Below are 6506 nucleotides of genomic sequence, written 5' to 3' on the forward strand. Positions count from 1 at the left end.
CACAATGTAAGGAGTGGTTCGCACAATTCTCAGTCACAAGGATATCTCGAAATCAAAACAATGAAGCAGATTCTCTGGCAAAATTGGCATCCGCAAAGTCTGTTTCTATTCCACAAACTGTATATTATGAGGAGCTAGATATTCCGGCATATTCAAAGCCAGAGATAATGGAAATTGATGCAGAGATATCTTGGATGGATCCTATTATACAGTATCTAAAGGATGGTATTCTTCCTGAAGATAGAGAAAAGGCCAGAACTGTGAAAAGAAGGGCTGCCGGAGTTTATTCTAAAAAATGAGTTATTATATAAAAGAACAGTTTCGGAGCCACTGTTGAAATGTTTGGGACCCTCTGATGCTCTTTATGCCTTATCTGAAGTTCATGAAGGAATTTGTGGAAACCACTTAGGTGGGAAAGCTTTGGCGTGTAAAATTTTAAGACAAGGATTTTATTGGCCACGAATGCAATCTGAGGCAATTGAGTATGTAAGAAGGTGTCATCAATGCCGATTCATGCACCAATTCGAGCCAACCAAGAGCAGCAGCTAACATCAATTCTTAATCCTCTCCCATTTGCTATGTGGGGTATGGATTTGTTGGGACCTTTTCTCCGTTGCAGCTGGAGGGAAAAAGTTTGTAGTGGCTGCAATCAATTATTTTACGAAATGGGTAGAAGCAGAAGCCTTGGCAACAACTACCACGAGTCAAATTGAAAAGTTCTTCAGAAATCATGTCATATTTAGATATGGCCTACCAAAGATTCTACTGACTGATCACGGACCACAATTTGACAATGAGAGATTCAAGGAATTCTGTGCAGATTATCATATTGAGTGCAAACACTCATCTGTAGCATATCCTCAATGCAATGGCCAAATTGAGGTAACAAACAGAACACTTTTGCAGGGGATAAAAAGGAGACTGGATGAAGCGCATAGTTTGTGGATTGATGAACTACCTCATGTATTATGGGCATATAGGACTACGGTCAGGACCCCAACAGGTGAAACACCTTTCAGACTGGCGTATGGATCAGAAGCATTGGCTCCAGTGGAAGTTATGGTGGGATCAAATAGATATGAAGGATTTGATCCAATAACTAATGAAGAGGGACTACGGGCAAACCTCGAATTTTTAGATGAAGTCAGAGAAAAGGCCTTATACCGTAATATGGAGTATCAAAGGAGAATAGCAGCGTACTATAATGCTCGAATCAAACATAAATCTTTTAGAGTAGGAGATTTGGTTTTGAGGAAAAAATCAGCATCAGATCCAAGGAATTGTGGAAAACTTTCTGCAAACTGGGAAGGACCATATGTGGTAACAAAAACTGTGAGCAAAAACACATACTGGCTGAAGGACTCTCATGGAAGTTGTTTGAAACGACCGTGGAATGTAGTTCACCTTAAGAAATATTATCAGTCGAAAGAATTTTCTGGTATTCTTGGAGAATGCATTTTATTAAACATGGTCATCCAAAGTTTCTTTCTCGTTATTAAACCAAGAGGCATCTATGCGAACCAGTTTCTTCTGATCAAGCCATATCAACGCTGATCTAGGATCATTCTTTTTGAGGATGATCCCGACTTTCCGAAGTCAGACCCAAGTGGTCAGCCTTCCGAGGCCAGGTCATGCTTTCCGAAGCTGATCACGGATCATTCCGTACCGTGGATGATCCCGACTCTTCGTGAGTTAGGCTCAAGTAGCCAGCCTTCCGAGGCGTGATTATGCTAGCTGATCCGGATCATTCCGTGCCGAGGGTGATCCCGACTCTTCGTGAGTTAGGCTCAAGTAGCTAGCCTTCCGAGGCCTGGTCATGCTTTCCGAAGCTGATCACGGATCATTTCGTACCGTGGATGATCTTGACTCTTCGTGAGTTAGGCTCAAGTAGCCAGCCTTCCGAGGCCTGGTCATGCTTTCCGAAGCTGATCACGGATCATTCCGTACCGAGGGTGATCTCGACTTTACATAAGTCAGGCTCAGGTAGCCAGGTCACGCTAAGCTAATCACGGATCATTCCTTTCGCGAGGGTGATCCCGGATTGTTCCTTCCGAGGATGATCCCGACTTTCCGAAGTCAGACCCAAGTGGTCAGCCTTCCGAGGCCAGGTCATGCTTTCTGAAGCTGATCACGGATCATTCCGTACCGAGGGTGATCTCAACTTTCCGAAGTCAGGCTCCAGTAGCCATCTTTCTAAGGCATCATTTGGATCGAGTATGACGGAATTAATCAGTAAAATAACTCAAGGATCAGGTATTAAATCAACATCTCAAGCTATCTGATCAGGTATTAAAAATCCTTTTAAATACTTTTTCATCAGGGGTATTTCAGCAGTATATATAATATAAAAATAATCACAATAGAAGGAGGGAAGAAAATTTCATTCACATAAAAGTTGAACAAGTAAAAAAAAAAAAAAAACCTCATATGCAAAAGAGGTACGCAGGAAAGAAAAAGGTAAGTCCATAAAGCAAAAAGAGTGTTTTCTTCATATGTGTGATTTTGTAGATGGATCAACATCTGTAGCATTATCAGACGGATCAACATCAACAGCATCATTAGCAGCAATATCTTCATCTCCTTGAGCAGGTAAGTTATCATCATCATTATCATCTAAACCACTGGCAGAATGATCTGGGCCAGAGCTGGAGGAATCACTCATATCATTATCAGAATCATCTTCTGATGAACAATCAGAATTGGGATGCTTCAAATTCCTAAGATCAAAAAAGGTTCTAGAAGGGAGAAACTCGGGAGGTAACAACTTGAAATCTAAACCAGGATGAGTCTTAAGGATCTCTGAAAAAATTTGGTCAGAGCAGTCCTTTACCATATTTTTGCAAAACCCTAGGAAAGTCGGATTATCTCCAACTTCCTTTATAGAGGAGGTTACCGAGTTTAAAACTATCTGGCTCTCATTTTGTATTCTTCTCTTTTCAATTTCAAACTGTTTCCTCTCTGCCTCTAAGTCTTCATGCAACAAAGTTTTGAATTTTAAAGTTTCATCCAGGAGTGCATGAAGGTTTTCTTTCTCCTTAGAAACCAAATTAAAGGAAGCATTGAGATTATCCTTTTCTGCTGTTATCTCATTGAGCCTTGACTCCAAACCATTACTCTTATCTTCCAAAGCAGACTTCTCCAGCAGAATTGAACTGAAGGCTTTCACATGATATTCTTGTGCCAACTCTAAAGCAGTATTTAGCTTCTCAATCTCATCAAACTTCTCCTGGAGTTCATTCTTTTCCTTCTCAATACTTTGTGACCAGAACCAAGGCTCGGTCAGCTTTCCTTTAAAATCTTCTCTTTCACCTGTGGCAATTTTGGCCCTGTCAAGGGCATCATCCTTTAACATTTTAAGTTGAAAAAGCTCATTCGAATATTCACACACTTCTCGCTTATTTTCCATTAAAGCTCTCTGAGAGCTCACTTCTGATCATTTACTGACTAGATCGTCGGAGACGGGCCGATCAAGACGATCAGCTTCGTTTCTCACTGGTGTTCTATATTTCAGGAGCGAGAGGTTGATTGATGATTGAGCAAGCCAGATTGATCCAGATCTGAATGGGTTGGTGCAAGGATTACGGTTCAAAGCCTCCGGCAATTTTAGCACCAACAATACCATTGTTATATCAGACCCGATTCGGAAGGGTATTGAGACCGAACGACCCGTGGTAGCAAATGGGGATTCATGGGCGCTTAAGACCGGTAACCAACCTGTGAGGGGACATGAATCACATTGTGGGGGCCATTTATGGGTAGGGTTGTATATGGATAGACTTGGGCTCATGGGCGCTTAAGACCGGTAACCAACCCGTGAGAGGACATGAGAGCTTCCCGTTTACTATATGTGGATGACCTATAGGGTAGATGAGTCCGTAGTCTGAACTATGCTGACTCTAGTGTGAAGGATACTGGAAAGGATCGCCAAGGGCGAGGAATGGACGTATCTGGATCTGAGTTGATGTAACTAAGTAGAAGATTTGCATTGGGCTAGGCTTTACCTTGACATGCGGCAATACTTAGACCAAACGGTTATGTGAGAGAGCGGTGACTTAACCCCCAACCATGGATTGTCCAAGATGGATGAAGGACCCTTTGCCAACCGGCGTTGTGAGATGAGACCTACCCAAAGAAGTATGGTGCTATGACTTAAAGCATGTCTGCCAATAGAGACCAACATACATGTATAGAGTTAGAAGCATATTGCATTTATTGTTTCATATCATTGCATATATGTTTGTTTGTGAATGCATGTGAAGATGCTTATTGTTTTTGGATTACTTGCTAAGTTCTTTTGAGCTTACCCTTCGGGGGACTTGTTTTTAGATGACATTGCAGGTACGAAAGAGAACCTGTGCACCAGCACGGAGAACCTTTCCTTACATGGTACAGCTCCGGATGTCCTTGGACAAGGTAATGAACAGCGAGGCAACCAACACTCGGATTTGGGCTGCACTGATGACTCCTATTGATGGCAGCCGGCATCATCTTATTCGCCGATGGGATCATGCGCTAGATGCTGATCTGAAGCTTCAAGAGCATGACCCTAAAGTGAAGAAGATGAAGACTGAAGAAGAAGAAGAGCCGACTGAAGATGTGGATTAGATTCTCTTGTTTCTTCTAGACTTTTATTTTACTTGTATTAGCTTAGAGCTTGCTTTAGATTTCGATCTACCTTCCGCATATGGTGTCGGGTATATTTCCGCTATACTCTACAGTTGTCTTTTGATTTGGTATCTTGTTATTCAGCACTCTGATATTCTTTAGTGATCCTTCTGTGATCCTTTCTTCACTTTTATTATTAAATTATTAGAATACAATGATTTGTTCTTGCTTTTGATTATGTTATTGTGCTAAATGGATATGATCGTTCCTAAACTTGATCTTTTGGGCTGTGGATCACTACCCCGGGTAACCCAGATAGGGTATAGGCTGGGTGTATTTGGGCGGGATGTGACAACAAGACCCTCTAGGGCATTGGAATAGGGGACAAGGAACAATAGATTTGGCTCGAGAGGAAGGGCCAGCACAGGAGGTGGAAGGAAGCACAGACTCATCCTTGGGATTAGAGACAGCTCGACGAATGATGTCAGGGTTCTCCTCTACTAGAGCAGACGAGGGACCCATCCGATTACCAGACTTAGTTAAAGACTGCACTAACCTAATTACCTCATTAAATTCCAATGGATCATCATCAGCGGGACTTTATCCGGGAGATCACTCAAATAAGTCCTTGGAGGATTACTCATGCAAATCCTTGAGGCGATCCTCCATGAGGCAGACAACTCCCGTTTGGTCGTTGTCACCCTCGCTCGCATAGCCCTCCCATGCATGTCAAGATTTATTTCTCGGATTCTTTGGCAAATCAAATTTTTAAATCTATGGTCAGGACATAAACCACATTTTTTAACCATGATGAAATGAAACATACTGGGTCGGAAAATGTGCAAAAGCAAGTGAAGACAAAGGAAGACCGGGAGCCAAGTTGAGAGTAGTGAAAGCGATGTGCAAAATGCTTACAATAAGTAAATGGGGGGTATTTATACCTTTAGAAGAAGTGGAAACGATCTTAATCGAATGGATGGAAAATGGGACGATCAACGGTCAAAGTTGCAAGGCGATTGAGTTGCTCGAAGTTACTATGACTAACTGTCCCATCATGTGATGTTTAATCACGCAACAAGGGCTAACGCATGTGGAACTCAACGATCATATAACCATTGAGTGGTTTGGGAAACACAAACAATCAGGGGAGCATCGTACCGATTTATGTCCCGATAAGAACTAACCAACCCAATGACAACCCTCATCGCACGGGCTAGGGGGTAGTGTTACGAATAAGACGGACATGTGGGCACACACAAGTACATGATCAGTTGGGCACTCGGTTTGTCACTTGACTAATAGGTCGAGATCAATCCAGATTGAATAAAACCAACAAGGAATGCCACACCAATGCCAAAAATAATGAAAACTCTTAGGCGGGGGTTCATCCCTAAAAACAGCTGGGCGAGCAGATATGCCGGATCCTGTCGGCATTAAGAAAGGTAACCCACGCATTATTTTAACAGGGTCCCAACCTTAGGTAAGGCCACAAACTTTTTCTAGATAATCTCTGAGCAGGTCTTACTTGGAATCCTAATCTGATCCCTGACTAACTTAACCATCAGAAGCTGTTGCCCGGCATCCTAGCCGACCTGCTTTTAACTTCTTTTGTAGGAGTCATTCTTCTATAGATCAGGACGTGAATGAAATATAAGACGCAACAAATATCATATGGCATATTCTACCAAAGAGAAAGTATCATATGGTATATATAGGATAATATACAATGGTTTTGCACTAATATGAATACCAAGTCGATACTGTATCAATTCCACAATATATAACAAAGGAATAATATATAATGTCAAATAGATCCATTTTGTAAGAAATGTCAAGGACAATTTCATCCGATACCACCGTTACCTTTAGATACCAGATTTAATACCAAATTTGTTTCAATG

The sequence above is a fragment of the Hakea prostrata genome, chromosome 7, assembly GCF_041222555.1.
Source record: "Hakea prostrata isolate BN-2017 chromosome 7, UWA_Hpros_2, whole genome shotgun sequence".
NCBI classification, from domain to species: domain Eukaryota; kingdom Viridiplantae; phylum Streptophyta; class Magnoliopsida; order Proteales; family Proteaceae; genus Hakea; species Hakea prostrata.